Below are 19,703 nucleotides of genomic sequence, written 5' to 3' on the forward strand. Positions count from 1 at the left end.
CCTTGAGATGGGGGAGGGCTCTCTACCAGCCCAGACCTGTGGCTAGTGTACTATGTGTGTAGGGGTATGCGGGGTGAGGGGTATGGAGAGAAGCAATCACAAAGTCTACTACATTGCTCCACTAGATTACCTAGCTGACTCATATTCTTTCTTTAGTTCTTACCTTAAATGTCGGGTTTGCAGAGAGGCTTTCCCTGATCTCTCAAACTAAATTAGAATCTTCCTCGTCTAACACATGGACCACTCTAATTTTCATAAAACTTATCACCTTTAAGTGATACACCTATTTGTGCATTTATTTGTTAAAAGTCTGGTTCCTCCACTAGACTCTAAGCTATATGAGAGCAGGGACCTTGAATTTTTCTTAGCACAAGTCCCTAGCTGGCACATAATAGGCACTCTATGAAAACGTGTGAGGTGAATGAATGGATTCATCTTAACTCCTATTCAATAAGGAGAAATCTTACTTTGATCAGCTTCAAAATTGCTATTGTACAGGCATGGGGAACATAAAAGTGAAATTAAGCTCAGAGCTTTGTTACAATGTGATCGAAAACTGATAAGTATCATCTGCAACAGATAAGGTATTCCAAGAATTACATGGTTTAAAAGACTCACTGTTATTGTAAATGACACTGTCAAATGCCAGTTTTGCATATAAAGTCTTGTCATTTGTAATAATATTCATTCCTACTTTTATAATCAAGGTTATATCTCACAGCAGAGCAAATTTTAAATGCACTTACACAGACCAGAACTATCTTGCTTTTCTTATAATAAATTATCTGCATCAGAAATGCACGATCAGGGCTTCCCTGGTGGCGCAGTGGTTAAGAATCCGCCTGCCAATGCAGGGGACACAGGTTCGAGCCCTGGTCCGGGAAGATCCCACATGCTGCAGAGCAGCTAGGCCCGTGTGCCACAACTACTGAGCCTGTGGTCTAGAGCCCGCGAGCCGCAACTACTGAGCCCGTGTGCCACAATTACTGAAGCCCACGCACCTAGAGCCTGTGCTCTGCAACAAGAGAAGCCACCGCAATGAGAAGCCCCCACGCTGCAACGAAGAGTAACCCCCACTTGCCGCAACTAGAGAAAGCCTGCACGCGGCAATGGAGACCCAACGCAGCCAAAAATAAAATTAAAAGAAAAAAGAAATGCACAATCATGGAACCGGGGCTATAAAGAGGCTTTATATGTGCTAAAGAAATGATTATAAGCCAGTAGAACTGCTGTCATTCAAAATATACATTTTGACTCCTGGCTGTTTAAAAATTTATTTTCATATTAATTTTGGTACAGTTTTCAATTAGAGGGATTTAGGAAAAATCAAGTTTCAACACTATGAAATATTCATTTCATGAAGTGTAGGTCTACTCTATCTATCAAACCTCAGCATCTGGTTAAAGATGTTTGGAAAATCCACCTATAGAGCATTTCTTAAATTTGGTCAAATTAATTGGACAGCCTTAACATTACTATTTTCTCTGCTTTCAGTGGGAAGTCTCATAGTTGTTTTGGTCCTGAATAAACACTGAAGTGTTTTCATGACCACACTAACTAGTTATTGATTTTATCACTTTTTAACATAAACATATTTTTGTATTGCTATGCAGAAACAACCAAAGTATCGTATGTTTAGACTCCTATTAGAATATGTGAAGAAATTTATATTTAATTTGATTTCATCATAGTCTTTTCTCCATTCTTAACTTATTCTGGGCTTATAGGGCCTGAAATTTTCAACTCAGTAATAGTAATGTGGAAATTAAAGATTTAAGTAGTATTTGTTCCATAGGAGATCTAAAATCAGCATTTGGTAGGGTGGATGTGGGCTAATCTATTTAGTATAAAAACTTTACTTTGTTAGGCAATCTCTGGGAGTAGCACTCATTTGAGAAAATAAATTATCAATTCAAATCATCTCCTCCTCCCCTTCACCCATTATTTGCCCTTATTGACTATTGATTATTTCTTATATTATATATGATATTGATTAAAATTTATAAGAATCTCATTATATGAAGAAATAAAGAAAATATGTACAATTAAAGAACTAAAAGGCCCTTACTTGACAACAAGGCATATTTGTTAGATCATGCAAGACACAGGTAAGATGGATTTTTATGTGGCTTCAGGGTCTATTGGCATTTTCTTTTGTGGGTCACATTTACATCACAGTCTTATTTTGTTCTGCTCTTGAAAACATTTTAGACATGTTTGAAATCATTACACCCTTCACAAAACTGAAACAGGAAATAGGCTTTTCTATGAAATATTTCATTTTTTGAGAAGCTCCTGGCTGTTTCCCAAATCTAAGCTGGGTTTTTAATATCCCACTAAGAAAACCAGCTCACCCTGGTGAGATGATAATAGACAGTAGGCCATCTGTGTCCCAGTCCTATTTCAACAGGAGCTTGGGATGACTGCCCAAGATTTCCGTGTCTCCGTTTCTTCATCTGTAAAATGCTTTGTAGAGGTGCTCAGTGTTTGTTGAATGAATGAATGAAATAATAATAACCAACACTTACTGAAAGCTCACCACGGGGGCTAGGCACTTTATCACACCGAAGCCCTATGAAGTAGATGCTGTTATTAACTCTATTTTATAGAGGAGAAAGGAGCTTAATTAACAAGTCCAAAGTCACACAGCTAGCAATGTGTGAAATTTGAATCCAGGCCATCTAAACCCAGTACCTGTGTTTTAAACATGCTACGTCTGAGTCTTCCCCCTGGTTCCAGGAGCAGAACATTAGCTAAAGGCAACTAACAGCACCCCAGCTATCCTCTGCCTTGTGAACCCGTGTCTGTGCTGTGTTGTGTTACACCACAGAAGAATTTGGCAGGGCTGGAATCTGTCACCATGTGGTGTCAGTAATTTTGGGTGCAGAGAAACTCCTTTACCTTTTGTGTCTTGAAGACTGCATAACTAAGATCCTTCTAAACCAAAGAGACAGAGTAATTGACCTCAAAATATGTACTGCCCTTTGATCCCTCTGGGGGTAAGTGAGGAACAGAGAGCTAAGTAATACTGCCATCTCTTTCAGAAATCTCAATGTAACACTCTCAAAAAGAAATTTGACACCTGGCAGAACAAATGGCCAATGGATGCTTCAGATCCAGATGGCGGTGGTTGGAAATTTGGAGAAGGAGACCCCACTACAGTTTATCGAAGACACAGAGTCTCCTAATTAATATTTAGAAAGTGTATACTTGGACATGGAGGTTGAGTTTATATGACTCTGAAAACCTTCATTTCATTTTGAAAACAGTCAGTGCCACAGAGTGACCTGACTTTGTGTAGTTTGAGATGAGATTCTACACTTTTCCTTATGGCTTAGAAATACATTTTTGTTTTGGAATCTTATTGAAATCTGATTTATATAGTGAACACATTCTGGGGCATAAACTGAATATTTTACCAAGCTGAAGTTAAGTGAGAGTGACTCCAGTCGTGGGTGTCAAGGGTGTGCTGAGGCAGAGCTCACCGTGTATGTCTTGAACAGAATTGGAGATGCTGCTGCACGTGAGAAAGGTCAAGGGGAACTCACAACCTATTAGGTCAGGCACGAGAAACAGATAGCACAACCGAGCAAATCTGTATCTTTCCTAAGCTATTTTTAAAATTTCTTTTAAAAAATGCAGTTTGGCTGAGAGGAAGAGAACAGAGAGACTACCCCAATGTACAAGGAGGAGAGAGAGGCACGGAGTGGAGGAAAGAACTGTAAAGAAAACAGAAGTGTGATTTTTGCTTTCTTAACCAGAATCACATACCTAAAGAGACTAATGCTTCATAAACTCTCAAAAGTACTTATCAAAACACAGAAGACATTTTAAATGCCCAACTCTGCAAAAACAAAAAACACCGCCCCTCCCAAACTATTAAGACTGTGATATAAGCCAGTAGGCAGCAAAATACTCTGTTAATTTTGGAAGCCTACCTTATGTCATTGGAACACAGCAGAATGCTGTTTTAATGGCTCTCTTAGCGTACCCTGCGGTGTTTGAGTGTTGGATGACACAGTATCTTTCTGGCGTAATTGTGCATTTCCTTGCTTCCTTTCGTTACTGTCTGTCAAAATAGAAGTATTCTAATGTTATGCATATAAATATAAAAATCTAATGGTTAATAATGGAACAATTTAGTCTGCTCCAAACATTTTTAAAACTCGAAGCAAAGCATACATTAAATATTTAAAAATTTTTCCATAGGAAAATTTAAAAACAGTTTTCTGTGTTAATAATTTATCTTCTAAATTAGATTCAGGGAGAGAGGTTTTAAGGTGGTTATTCAAACCATGTACAATGCATAATTATTAAAATGGATGTAATAAATAGAAGTAACTAGCTCTGAAGAAATGGGTTAAATTATGTAAAAAAAACAGTAAATGGCATTAAATCGTTAACTTGTAAAACTGAGTTCCGTAAATCTTAAATGTACATTTAAGATATCTTAGCACAATAACCTGTATTTATGGAAAGTACTTTTCCTTGTAGAAAATATCTGAAGAGCTGCACTTTATTCATTTACATTTATATGCATTTAAAATGTTGTGTTTGTGGAATCAAAACCTATTAAGAAAACATCTGAATGTTTGATTATATATGTAATTTATTTATTAGGAAAAACTGAAAAAAAAAGATGAAATTGCTTAGCACACTTTAAGGCAATATTAATACTACTGAACTCAAGAATAAGGACAAACAGAGGTCTTACTCATAACATGGTGTAGGCGAAGATTGTCTTCCCTTCTCTCCACAGGTCCTCTTATTTCCACATTAACCTTAAAGGAAATTCCTTTTTAAAAGAACTTGAGAATAATGAAATATTATGATTAATTTAATATTCTGAGTAATGAAGACATTGCCACACATATGAAACTTTTAATCCTGGATCATACATTTCAAGGAAATAATAAGATGACTTTAATACTGAGACTAAGTCAAACATAACTGTACTGCGTTGTGCTTCAGAAGGCACTTTCATCTTGTGGAGTTGTAGGGCCATCTATAGGAACATGAATTATTGCCTATGACTACAAAGAATTCTGGTTATTTCAGTCTGGCTAGATAGGAGCTTATGGTATTTGCTTCAATTCTCCTTTTGACTTCATATAAATAAAACCTTAAGTAAAATGGTTTTTAAAACTTTTCTTAATGGTCTTTTTGCAGTACAATAGACTACTTCTTATGTTAGATGTTTTCTTCAAAACTAAAAGTCATGAAAGACTTGCAGTAACTTAAGTCCTATTTGTTAATTTACTTCTGATTTAATATACTACATTATTAACTAATATTAAAATATAAAATATAATATAATATATATACTACATATATTAAATCAGAAGTAAAAGTTTTTATCTATCAGGAAAATCAATGGAAAATTACATTTATAATGTGCATGACAGCATAATGCCCCAATTTAAGAAATAAGTTTAATTGGGAGATCAGTGAGGGAGCATATCCTTTTGAACTTTTCAATTTCTGAAACCATGTACATGTATTACTGTTTCAAAAAAAGAAAACAAAACAATTAATATTTTATTAGGCTAGAATGGGGGCAATAATATTCTATTATTGTAGCGCAGGTAAAATGGCTTATTTTTTTTGGCCTTTTTAAAAAATTTTTTATTGGAGTATAGTTGATTTACAATGTTGTGTTAGTTTCAGGTGTACAGCAAAGTGAATCAGTTATACATATACATATATCCACTCGTTTTTAGATTCTTTTCCCATATAGGTCATTACAGAGTATTGAGTAGAGTTCCCTGTGCTATACAGTAGGTCCTTATTAGTTATCTATTTTATATATAGTGCTGTGTATACGTCAATCCCAATCTCCTAATTTATCCCTCCCTCCCCCTTTGCCCCCTGGTAACCATAAGTTTTTTTTTATTATTATTAATTAAATTTTTTTTTTGGCTGTGTTTGGGTCTTCGTTTCTGTGCGAGGGCTTTCTCCAGCTGTGGCGAGCGGGGACCACTCTTCATCGCGGTGCGCGGGCCTCTCACCGTCGCGGCCTCTCCCCTTGCGGAGCACAGGCTCCAGACGCGCAGGCTCAGCAGTTGGGGCTCACGGGCCCAGTTGCTCCGCGGTATGTGGGATCCTCCCAGACCAGGGCTCGAACCCGTGTCCCCTGCATTGGCAGGCAGACTCTCAACCACTGCGCCACCAGGGAAGACCCCATAAGTTTGTTTTTTACATCTGTCACTCTATTTCTGTCTTGTAAATAAGTTTATTTACACCTAAAATGGCTTATTTTTAAAAGTACCTTGCAGAGTCAGAATTATAATTTTTCTCCGTTCTCTGTCATTGCTATTTTCTGGTATTACTGTTTGACTTTCAGCTACTAAGTATGGCTATTTCTTTAAAAAGTAGTAAAAATCATTCATTTTATGAGAACATTGTGACTCAGATTAGAGAATCCTGAAAAAGTCCTTTAATGTTTAAAAAAAAATGTATTATGTTAAAAAAGCATTATTATGTTGAGTTTGGAAAAATGTACTCAGAGGCCAGTTTCACAGTGGTTCTTTCAAAGAAAGTTGACGTTTTCCATATTGGAATATGTAGAAAACAGGTAGATGGCTGCAGGGGAGTTTATTTTCCCAGCTGACCTAATAAAACCACATATATCCACTTATGTTTTATTCATGGGAAGACACAGGACATGTACATTATTGTTGATTTAACCTGGAGTTTAGGACAAAAGGTAGAACCCAATAGTCTGGTGTTTCTGTGGAACTGTGAAGGCAAAATAATATTAAATACTTGATTTTTTGTGCCAGAAGTTGAGATTTGGAAACTGATGACATCTCATCAATTTTTTTAATTGACCACCAGGCAGCCTAAGTAATGGCAGTCACCTAATTCTCATTTGGTTATGTCTCCAAATTTATTAGTGGTTTTTAATAAAAATATTCTATAGACTCCACTAATGAGATGATTTTGTAAGATAACTCCGTATCTGCCTAGAGAATGTTGCTTGGTTCCAAATGTTTAGCTGAGTATATATCATAGCAATAGTTCATTTTTATTGAGTGCTTACCATGTGCAAAACATTTTACATGAGTTATCCCATTTAATCCTCACAAAAATCCTTATAATGTCGGCAATATTATTATTTGTACTTTACCAATAATGAAACTGAGACTCAGAGAAGCTAAGAAACTTGCCCAAGAACCTGTTCATAAATGTCAGAAATGGTATTAATTCAGGTCTGTCTGAGTCTAAAATCTGAGCTCTTTCTATTATGCTATCATCAGGCTCCAGATCTTAAGTTCATAACCAATGACATAGTTAGACAATATTTTGTTAAAAACGCATAAATTTATTAAAGATTAAACACCTCTCAGGGCTTTGACAAATTGTCTTTTTTTTTTTTTTTTTAAATTTTTATTTATTTATTTATTTTTAATTTATGGCTGTGTTGGGTCTTCGTTTCTGTGCGAGGGCCTTCTCCAGTTGCGGCAAGTGGGAGCCACTCCTCATCGCCGTGCGCGAGCCTCTCACCATCGCGGCCTCTCCCGCCGCGGAGCACAGGCTCCAGACACGCAGGCTCAGCAACTGTGGCTCACGGGCCCAGCCGCTCCGCGGCATGCGGGATCCTCCCAGGCCAGGGCTCGAACCCGCGTCCCCTGCATTAGCAGGCAGATTCCCAACCACTGCGCCACCAGGGAAGCCCGACAAATTGTCTTTTATTCATTGCAATAACAGATGGGCCACCTATTTCTTCTGAGGGTTAGTTTTGTTCCTGTATGTCACTAATTCAGTTTTATGATATATTGTTCCTTTTATATTTTCCAGGATTAGATTCTAATCTGTATTGTGATGTTCCAGATCTTTAAAAGTGACTTACATGATAAAGTATTTCACATTTCTAGTTTCTTGCTGATTTTGGGGGGAGTCATTTTCTTTACATAATTACACAAGATCCTCATTTTTATCCTTACACCCTTCTGTGGTAAGGAACTAAATGTTAGGAAATGCTTCTGTCTATAAGATACTACTCATTTAAAAAGAATTAAAATCTGAGTTTGTTTTCACAATAAAATGATCAATAATGCAGAGAAACTGCTTGTGATGAAGAAAGTAAATAAAAATAATAAAATAGCAATTAAGTTTTACAGCACCATCCCTGGGTACTTCCCCTTACAATTTCTACTGCATTATTTTGCACTGATTCAATCAGTCACTTTGTCGCTGTTCTACAGTTTCATACACTCCTCTTTTGTCATCTCAATGACTTTATATTTTCACTGGAACATCTTCTAGGTTTTTGTTTTTGTTTTTTAGATTCTGATCCTGAAGATCTTGGTATTATGAATAAATTAGCACTCAGTAAATGCCTACTAAAAGAATGCTTAATCATTTATGTGTGAAGGGAAGAATTAACTCCATTAACTAAGAAATAGGATTTATTTATTTCTGAGTCAAAGCAACAAGATGGAATTAATACATTTTTATAGTTCTAAAATCCCAGTGTACTTTAAAAAACGTGTGCCTCCTTAAGAGCAAACACCAAAGGATTAATTTATCAACAGACATAGCATTTTCATGGAAAAATCATGAGAAAGAAAAATGTTTATTAAATTTTATTAAGGCAAAGTCTTAGGCTACAGGGTGGGAGTAGATCACGGCTCTCCATTGCGGTTTTTTAAATGGAAGTGGAAAGAGCATAGAAACCTTATAGTCTTTGGGCACAAGAGTATCACACACTCTTCCTGAGAAGCTGCTAGAGTTTTGGTGTGTGGGCGTGTTATCCAGGCTACTAGTCCTTCATTAGCAACCCAAGAACGTTGGTTTTACTATGTAGTTTGTCTTTTTGTGTTAGATTTATTTGCGATCATTTGCCACCTATTATAGGCGCATATTATTTGGATCTAGACAATCTGGACTAAACCTTTTTCCATGAGAGGAAGTGAAGGTATAGAAAGATGAGTGCCAGAACCCAGAGCATTTTTCTATTTAAAATTCAATTTTTTCCCTTCTTGAGTCTGGTTTTGGGATACAAAATAAACACCGGGTGAAGCTAGCAATAAAACTTACCTCTACAGACCCCAGAAAATATTCATGGATTCTACTGGTACACGTTTGATTTATAATTTAGACATAAATTTTGTTTTGGTTGATGACTGAAGGTAAGGTCTTCTGCAAAGGGCCCAGGATATTCCTGACTCCTACAGCTGCCCCCTCGCACACCACCAAAGTACTTGCTGAATTTCCTGAAGCTGGGACAGCAATTAGACCCATAAAAATGAAGTTCATTAATGAAAGCTAATTGAAAATTAATTCACCACGACGCCAGGGAAGAGCTTGCATTTAAAATGTTGTGTTGTTAGCGAGCGAGTCTCTCATCATGAGAGCATGGCAAAAGACTTCAGAATGACACATAGGTTAATGAGGTGGTGAAGCATCAGAAGAACAAAGTCCTGTAACATTGAAATAGCCACCAGGCTGAAAACGGCTGCCTTGCCCCTCCCTCTGACTTCCCTTTCTGCCTCATTCCACCTACTTGTTTCACTGTCACTGGACAGAGCAGACCCCATGTTGTTATCCCTTCCCCCAGCAAGTCTTTCCTAGAGGTGAAATTCCACAATAATCTCCAAGTTTTGATTACTAACTATGAATTTTGCAAATGCCACTTTATCTACTCTACAGACCCTAAGAAATACACTTTTTCATTTTAAAAATATTTATTATGGAACATTTCAAACCTATGTAAGAGAGAAAATGAAACCCCCTCACCTGACTTCAACAGTTAGCTACCAGGAACCTATTTTAAATCATATTTTAGTAAACTTGAAAGAGCAAATATTTAGACTTACAGTATTTTCTTTCTCACAAAATAGATATTGTGTCATAATAGGCTTGCTTTTCTTCTTTCTTTCTAATTCATCTAAAAAAATATTTGTTAAAAGTATTCTATGTGCAAGATTAAACTAAGAAGGATGGAGCATTTATTCCTTTTAAAATTCCACCTATATCTCTTCTAAAAAATCATCTAGGATCCTCTTGAAGCATCTTTATATGCAGATAGTTTCTAATTTTATATTTATATTTATGGATTTTTTTTCTCTGTTAGGCCTCAGCCCTCATTAACATTCTACTGTCTTTTGGGCACTCCAAGTGGGATTGTTCTCCATGAAAATATCTACATACATATTTTCACTTTGCTCTTAACACAATTCATAGCTATGCTAGTATTAAAAATATTGGTAAACCGGTATGTGAAAAAATCTGATGAATCACTGCCTTTCCTCTCTATAGTATTACTTTATTACTTTTGAAAATGATAAATTAAGGGAAGAATTTTGAAGATAAGTCCTTTCTCTCCATTTCGTTGTTACTAGAGTCAATTTGTATTTCCTTTATCGTCGGTTCTTTCAGCAAATCTCATCTCTCAGCTTGTCCAAAATTTATTATGCAAGTATTCAAGCTTCAGTCTCAATCCAAAGAAGATAATAAATACAATCTCTTTGTTATATCTCTTAGAAAGTTTTTAAGAAAACTATTCAAAACTATCCAACTATTCTAGAAATCTTTAGTACATTCTTTCAAGGTATGGAGTTTCCACATACTTTCACGGTAGAGCAGGGCCCTCTTAAAAATCCCTTCTTTCTTCACATCCCCCTGTGTATATGAGTTTAATTTTTCACTTCTTACAACAAGTCATTTCAGAACAATTCTGCTTTAGTATCTTCTTTTTAGAATTTCTTTTTATATTTATATTTCCTCCCATATCACATCATTCTGACTTTCTCAACTAAATGGTTTAGGCAAATATATATTTATGGTATTGCTATACTGTTATAATGATTTGAAATAGGAAATTTTTAAGTGGAAAAAAGGAAACTTGACAGAGTGAAAAGTTAAACAGCCTATGAAAACACCTAGCACTGCCCAGCTGCCCTAAGAGATTGGTATTGGACTCCAACTGTGATTTTGTTATTTATTTAATTGCGAAGAAAAGGTCTTGTGTAATTCAGTTTTTAAAAGAAGGTTTGATGTTATACTAGTATCCACAAACTTCTTAGCACTAGAGCCAATTACAGTGGGAAAATGGAGACACGAAAAAGACATGGATTATCTCAATTTGAATGTCTATATAATTTATCTGATATATTTGGTCAGATATTTTCCTCCTTTGACTGAATTTCTTCTGCATTTTACAGTTACTGATTGAAAGGAGTATTACATAGTCTATTTTGGGTTCCTTCCTTTCCCTGCTGTACAAGTATACTATGCTTGGTAAGAAACAATGTGATGAGTTAACAGGAATCATGCAACAGGAAAGGAAGTAGACTGTTTAACTGAAGGGATCCATTATAAGAGGAGCCCAAGACTGGATGCAAGAAGCAGCACATAAAGTTGTCTTCTCCTTCACAGAAATACGAGCTTACCCGCCGCACGTGTACTAAATGAAACACATGCACACAACATTTCTTGAATTTGTGCACTAGTAGTTAGTTTTTAAAAGTCATACCCATTTTCTGTGCATCAAGTTCCTTGGCAGTGGCCAATGAGGGGGATTTTAGGATGTGAGCAAAGTATTTGAATGACAGTATCAAAGAAAATTTGGCTGCTTTCCTTTATTAACGACCAGCCAATTAAATATCTCTAACTTTCCTTAGATAACTTAACAATGGAACTTATAGCTGAGACTTGATCTTGTGAAAAAAATTTTAACTGTAAAACCACCACCACAACAACAAAAGAATCCTTGGCTTAATTTGAGTTTGAGCATTTCAAAGCTGGTATTTGCAAACTCAGAAAAAAGAGCTTTTCATTAATCCATGATTTTGGAAACAGTTACTCTAACACACAACCGCATACAAATACAAAAATCCTAATGGGACTATTTTCTTACTAAGCCTGTAACAGTTTACATTCACCTAATGGCCTGGGGTTATGAGCAAACTACTCAATTAGAGAATTTAGGCTGGTTGCCCACATATTTTAGAGCAAATTATCCCTTTACAAATGCAGAACCCCCTATATAAAACGCCTAACCAGTATTTTCTGTAAAAAAAATACTATTCCCTAAATTCCCACCTTGAACCTACTAAGAATTTCCCTTTTTGCTAGGGCAAAGGTTTTATGGAAATATTTGTTTTTATATCACATACCTTACTGTTGGTCTTCTTGTGGGCTTGTGTTTTGACCTTAAAGCGGCTAAGAATTTATAATCAAAACACTTCTAAATAAGATATTTCTTTCTAAGTACATTTGCTAAGTACTCAAGCTAAGAACCTTAAGTTAGAAGGTGTAGACTTCTGTCAATTCTTTGATAACAGATCTTCTGCTTGGGGGGTTAAATGAATTTCATGGTTATCCTTAACACTTACTATTTCTTCTTAGGCCTCTTTCATTTAAAAGGGGGTCGGTGCTTCCAATCTATAAACACCTATTAAAAGTTCTCCACCCTTTTATACTTGGCTGCTGGTCCTAATTGTCTGCAGATGGGTGGATCACTACATTTTTATTTCAAAGGTAGAGATTTGCAAAATGTAAACGAGCCTATTAAAAGTTCTAAATCGAGACTCTCAACATCCATTAAAGGGATCCATGTGTAAATGCGGATAGAACTCAATCTGAAAGTGTCTTTTTGTAACAAACGTTTTCATCCACATCTAAGTAAGAGTGCATATTCCCACCAATGCATTACACATGTATTCAATACAAATAGTGCATCACTAGAGGGGTATTTAAAAATTTCTTGCAAAACTTGGAACTAAGGAAAATATGTGTTTGCAAAACATTATTTTTCCCTTTTATAATAGTTGATAGAGATGCCACATAACTTATCCTACATTATAAGTTTTCACTGGGTTGATCAGAAACAAAAACATTTTTTATATTTTATCCAACAAAATAAAAAAGCAATACAATATACACATATAGTACTACCAAATATTTTATTGCACTTACTATGAAATCTTAAAATGTGACTATTTTCAGTTCACCTACTAAATTATTATTTTCCATCCTGGTAAAATTCCTTTTTTAAGAACTAAACCTCAATTCGCAGTGTTGCTTGTGACTGAGAACTGAAATCTGAGCTAGTTGTTCTTGGCACTGTGGTGTTCTGGCTTATCTTGCCTAAGGGACTGACAGTTTATCTCAGATTCTACAGTTTCTTCCATCCTTCTTTCACTAGCATTTCCCCTTAGTCTTGCTTTTCATTAGCCCACCCTGATGGCTGATCATTTCTAATCTATAAATTAAGCAGAAGGAAAACACAAAAGTATGCTTCTTTTATCTCTGGAAATCAAACCCATCACAAACGCAATTTAGTTTGAGGTCTTTAGGTCCAAAATAAAATATTCCAAGTAGCACAAAATGTTGCTAGAATACCTGAACTTAAAAACCAGCCTGAGGGACTTCCCTGGTGGCGCAGTGGGTAAGAATCCGCCTGCCAATGCAGGGGACACAGGTTCGAGCCCCGGTCCGGGAAGATCCCACATGCTGCGGAGCAAGTAAGCCCGTGTGCCACAACTACTGAGCCTGCACTCTGGAGGCCGCAAACCACAACTACTGAGCCCACGTGCCACAACTACTGAAGCCCACGTGCCTAGAGCCTGTGCTCTGCAACAAGAGAAGCCACTGCGATGAGAAGCTCACGCACAGCAAGGAAGAGTAGCCCCCGCTCTCTGCAACTAGAGAAAGCCCGCACGCAGCAACGAAGACCCAACGCAGCCAAAAATAAATTAATTAAACAAACAAACAAACAAACAAAAAAACAGCCTGAGATACTCACCTTGCAATGGAGGATACAATGGAATTACTTCGGACTATTTTATTAACTTTGGCTTTGAGCCCCACAATCCGTACCCAGTAGTCATATCAGGGTTTGAACATCTGACAACTATATTTCCTTCATCCTTTCTCTAAATGCAATGCACAATTTATTTAATTTTAGGGGAATGGTGTTTTCCAGTTTTAATATACAGACTACAGTGACAGTAATTCAGAGAAGACCCAATCTTTGAAACCGCATTTTCTTTTCTTATTTAACTTTTCCGTGTGACAAAAAGGGAAGCAGAAGTTGGGTATCTAAATAGAAACAAAAAGACAATTTAAGTTACTCTCCTTCAGCTTACAAAAATACATTTACAACCTCTCAATAAAATTTTACTTTTAAAAGCCATTTAAATATTTGTTATCTTTTTCTGAGTAAAATAAGCTGATGCTTTTACATGTGGATCTTATTATGTGAAAAGCTGTCTAAACCTGCTATTGAACATAATCATATGAATTACGAACTGTGACTTTATTTCTTTTATAATCTTTGTAGTTTTTGCCATTACTTTTACATGTCTATGTCTGGCATTATGTAGCTTTGAAACTACGCCAAAAATATTTATTGTCGTATATCTGGCATTCTCATACTATGTGGCTGAGTTTGGTTTCCAAGCTGGGTAAAACTTATTAGCAGATATAGTTCTTGGCATTTGTTTGAAAAAAAAAAAATCATATGTAATTTAGTACCCGCCCCACCCCCCCGCCCCCCCCCCCGTAATACAACTTTTTGCACTCTTCAAAACATGTATGGAGTTGAAATTCCTGTGCTTGAGCTATCTCTTTTTCCAACTTTGAGTAATTCTTCAGTTATAAAGCACATAAAAAGTAACAAAATAACAACAACAAAAGAAAACAGAAAATAAAAGAATGAATTTAACTGCAAACCAGGACATTTTGAAATACTTGTATGGATGGTCTCTGTAAAATATTTTCCTAGTATGCAAATCCTAAGAAGCTGGGGAAGGGTCTGAATGATACAGTGAAATGCTAGTACTTTGTTACATGGACTAACAATAGTGATAAAAAACAAAATATGTAAGAATAGTTTTTTTAGTAATCTCTTTGCAGCTTTACTAGTAAAATTCTTTAAAGGTGTGTATTCAGTTCCCGCTCAGGCATAGCACAGTGTTCATGTAGTTCATTCTCAATACATCTTTGTCTACATAAATAAACTATTAGTATTATTTAAGATGTTTTTAAGGTATTAAAGCATATTTTCTAAAAGAAGGTAAAGTCATGACTCATACAAATATAAACACATATCAAATATCTAATTTAATGCATTGATTAATGAGGGAACCAGTAGAATGTTATATGCAGTTCAAAGGAGAATTCAAAGAACCACATACATGTGGGCAGTATGGAAAGCTAAACTACATTTACAAATGATGCAAAACTGATCTATGCATAGAGCAATAATCAACTGCATTCTACTGGGTATAATTTATTTGCATTTCTAAGGACAAGAATCATTTGTATTATCCATTTTCTATAATTTACAGAGTAGTGTATAAGAATACTTGCACCATGTACTTTAGATGGTAAAGATTTTATTATTTGAAATTTAATATAAATTATTCTGTATTTATATATTCATGAATTTTTTTTGGTCGACAAAATTTTTTTGAGTACCTATTATGTGTTAGGTATTGCATTTGATGCTGGAGATACAACAGTGATCAAAAGTAGTCCTCACAGATCTATAGTTTAGTGTGGGAGACAGACATTAATCAAATAAGCACAAAAATAAATGTACAATTGTACCTGTGAGTAAAGCCACAGTGTCTCAGAGGAGTCTGTAGGGCTCTGAGAGGGTAAAATTTGTAGAATTTTACTTTAGCATCTCTAGTTCCTGATTTTTGTATTTATCAAAGGCGATATTTTAACTTAGAAACCTATTTAAAAAAAATTCTATCTTGCTGTGTTAATTACTCGTACAAAACCTAGTAATTCTGCAACACACAAATAAGTCTCATATTTACATACTTTAATATTATTGTAAAAAATACTGTGCAACATAAACTTCTGTGTTAATTTATTAATTAGGATTATAGAAGAGAATCACAGATGGTTACAATTTGTAAAGTCAAAACTAAATCAGCTAATCTTTTGCCAGTTGCTTCTTCTGCAGTCCTTCTGCCTCCCCATACCCAAAGGCCCGCACGGTTTTCTCTGTGGTTCAGCAACCAGTACCCTTGTTCGAAACAATTACATGCAATATATTTGGGCCCCCAAAAGATGTCACTCTTCGGTGCTTTAGAATCCATGATATCTTGTATTTGGAAAGGCTCTAAGTACCTGTGGGTTACCCAGTGCTGAGGTGTCACTGAGCACTTTCATTGCCCATTCTCTCTGTTAACTTAACTGTATTCCCTTTATCTTCAAAGATCCAATTAGAAGACTGCTTTTATGAAGCTTAATTTGATAATATACAAGATACAAATGCATTCACTTTTTGAACAAATTGTAGATATCCACATCACAAAAGCTAAATTTATGTATATGAATGTACCCCTAGCAACAGAAATACACATTTTCGTTTGTTTGTTTGTTTTTTTCCCACAGTAGTGGTGATAGCTGCTAGCTAAGTCATTCATACTTGTCCAAATACTTTTTGATCGTATGTGTGAAGCCACTGAAAATGATCCAGCACCTTTAATGCTTTACCTTGTGTCTTAGATTAAGTTTCCTAGAAGCAGACCATCAGATGAGGATTCATGTGCAAGTGATTTATTAAGAAAGTACTCTTGGGGGAAACCAAGAAGGGGATGTGGACAGCAGGACAGGAAAGAGAAGACATCCAAGCAAGGATGAATCTCAGGCCAACTCCCATAGAGAGTAGCTTCAGCCTATGCTTACATGGGAACTCTGAAATGTAAGTTATGCCTCAGAATCATCCTGACAGCAGAGGGTAAGGGGGCTGGTCTTTCATACTCCTGCACTCATCAGTCCCCCCTGGGTGAGGTAGAGTTGGGGGAGGTAAATTCCTAGGACTTTCCAGTGCTCCTAGAGCATCTTCTGAGAAACAGTCCAGTGTTTGACATTGGAAGCAGAAACACATAAAGAGGTAAAACAGGATCTGAGGCTACTGGGGAGAAACAGCGTGGAAGGAAGGGGTAGTTACGGAGTTTGGGATTGACATGTACACATTGCTATATTTAAAAAGGATAACCAACAAGGACCTACTGTATAGCACAGGGAACTCTGCTTGATGTTATGTGGCAGCCTGGATGGGAGGGGAGTCTGGGGGAGAATGGATACGTGTATATGTATGGCTGAGTCGCTTTGCTGTGCACCTGAAACTATCACAACATTGTTAATCGGCTACACTCCAATATAAAAAATATATATATATATATTTGCCTTGAAATATTTTTTATTAAATATAATCATGTATATGCATCGCATTGATAGGCAAATTTTCCATTTTAATCGATTCTTTATTTTTTGAATTTGTTACAACTCAATGAAAATTTGAAAATATTTTCTTTTTCTCTTTGTCCTGGAAAATAAAAAATTCTTTATATTCTAAAAAAAAAAAAACAAATCTACATTTAAAAAATATTTAGTTATTTATTTGGCTGCATCAGGTCTTTACTGTGTCATGTGGGATCTTTTGTTGCATTGAGCAGGCTCTTCGTTGTGGCGCATGGGCTTCTCTTTAGTTGTGGTGCGAGGGCTCCAGAGTGGGTGGGCTCGATAGTTGTGGCACTCGGTAGTTGCAGCATGCGAGCTTAGTTGCCCCATGGCATGTGGGGTCTCAGTTCCCCGACCAGGGATCAAACTCGCATCTCCTGCATTGGAAGGCGGATTCTTAACCACTGGACCACCAGGGACGTCCCAATGTTGATAATGTTTGCAACACCCTATCTGGGCCCCCCAAAATCCATTCTCCTCTTCTTCATGGTCACATGGCTAGCCGGTCTCTCTTGCCAAGTGTGGCCCTGTAACTGTGTTCTCTTCATTGGAAAGGAGTGCAAGTGATGTGTGCCATTTCTGGGCCTGGGATAGCTTCATCCATACTGTCTTTCTCCTCTCTGCTGGCTGGAACTCTGGGTCACCCAGCTTATACTATAAAGATAGTGACAATGACCTAAGGTTTGATTATGCAACATGATGGAAGGACTGGCATCCCTGAATGGCTTTATGGAGCAGAACTTCTTGATGACAGAGCAGTCAGGGTGGACCGTTAGGTAAGAAACAAACCTCTTCTTCAAACCACTGAATTATTGTTGGGTCTCTATCACAGCAGCCTAGCTTTTTTCTAATTCATACAAGGTGCTTTATTCTTATCATAACATTATATTATATTACATTATAGATCCATTTTTAATTGCTTATTCTTGATTTCTTCTATTAGAATATATATTATATGAGAGCAGGAGATCTGCCTATCTTTTTCTTGCTGGCTCAAAATACTCAATAAGTACTTATTTAGTGAATAAACAAAAGTGTTGTTACCTTATCCTACAATAATTAAAAATTTAAAAACCACATTATAATTAAAGAACTTACTATAATGTTAAATTAGGGGTGATATAGAACAAATGGAAAGAATTTAATGATGGGCTTCCCTGGTGGCGCAGTGGTTAAGAATCCGCCTGCTGATGCAGGGGACACGGGTTCCAGCCCTCCCTGGTCCAGGAAGATCCCACATGCCATGGAGCAACTAAGCCCCATGCACCACAACTACTGAGCCTGCGCTCTAGAGCCCACCAGTCACAATGTGAGCCCACGTGCCACAACTACTGAAGCCTGCGTGCCTAGAGCCCGTGCTCCGCAACAAGAGAAGCCACCGCAATGACAAGCCCGCACACCGCAAAAAAGAGTAGCCCACGTGCAGCAACGAAGACCCAATGCAGCCAAAAATAAAAATAAAATAAAAATTTTTTAAAAAGAGTTTAATGAAAAGTAATCCATATGTTTAATGAGATAAAATAGTGATATAGAGAAGATAAATTGTGTAAACTTGAAAAAACAAGGCTGAAGGGCACCTTGGTAACTGTCTTTGCCTATTGGAAAGGTGATTATAAAGAGGTTGCTGACCAACTGTTTTCCATGTCTGCAGAGGAAAAACTAGCAGGAAAGAGCTTAAGCTAACCTGACAGTAATAGTGATTAAACATTAGAAAAGGCTCCAGAGTAATACTGTAGAATCTCTGTCCCTGGTGAATTTTAAGGACAAACCATCTGTCTTAGACATTTCAGGCAGAGCCTTGCAGGAAGAGAGAGGTCTGGATTAAATGACTCCTCGAGCTGGCTCCTTTTCAATTCCAGGAGTCTGTGCTACTATACAGGTTATCAGGGGATCTGGCAGTGACATCTTTCACTCCAGTGACCAGCCGGATTGATTAATTGGCATCTCTTATCTGTAACTTGAGAGAGCTATTTCTCTGGATGAGGATGATCAGGTGGGTGGAAAGTAGGGAGTAAGAAGACTGATTCCCCCCCCCCCCAAAAGATATTAAAAATACTAAGTATTTCCATACTATCAATACAAACTAACTAGAAAAGTTCTAAGATGTTTGATACATTTCAAGTGCTAGATTTTATTTAGTAAGACTAACTTCTATAACAATGATTAAAAGATAATGGTATACTACTATATATAAACTAGATAACTAATAAGGACCTACTGTATAGCCCAGGGAACTCTACTCAATACTCTGTAATGACCTATATGGGAAAAGAATCTAAAAAAGAGTGGATATATGTATATGCATATAACTGGTTCACTTTGCTATACAGCAGAAACTAACACAACATTGTAAATCAACTATACTCCGATAAAAATTTTTAAAAATTAAAAAAAGAAAGAGAATGGTTTAATGCCAACAGTGAAATGACATAGAACAGAGGGAAACATTACTATTGACATTCATTTACAATATTTATTTACATTGGTGT

This window comes from Balaenoptera borealis (assembly GCF_965194805.1).
Source record: "Balaenoptera borealis genome assembly, chromosome: 6".
Lineage (NCBI taxonomy): Eukaryota > Metazoa > Chordata > Mammalia > Artiodactyla > Balaenopteridae > Balaenoptera > Balaenoptera borealis.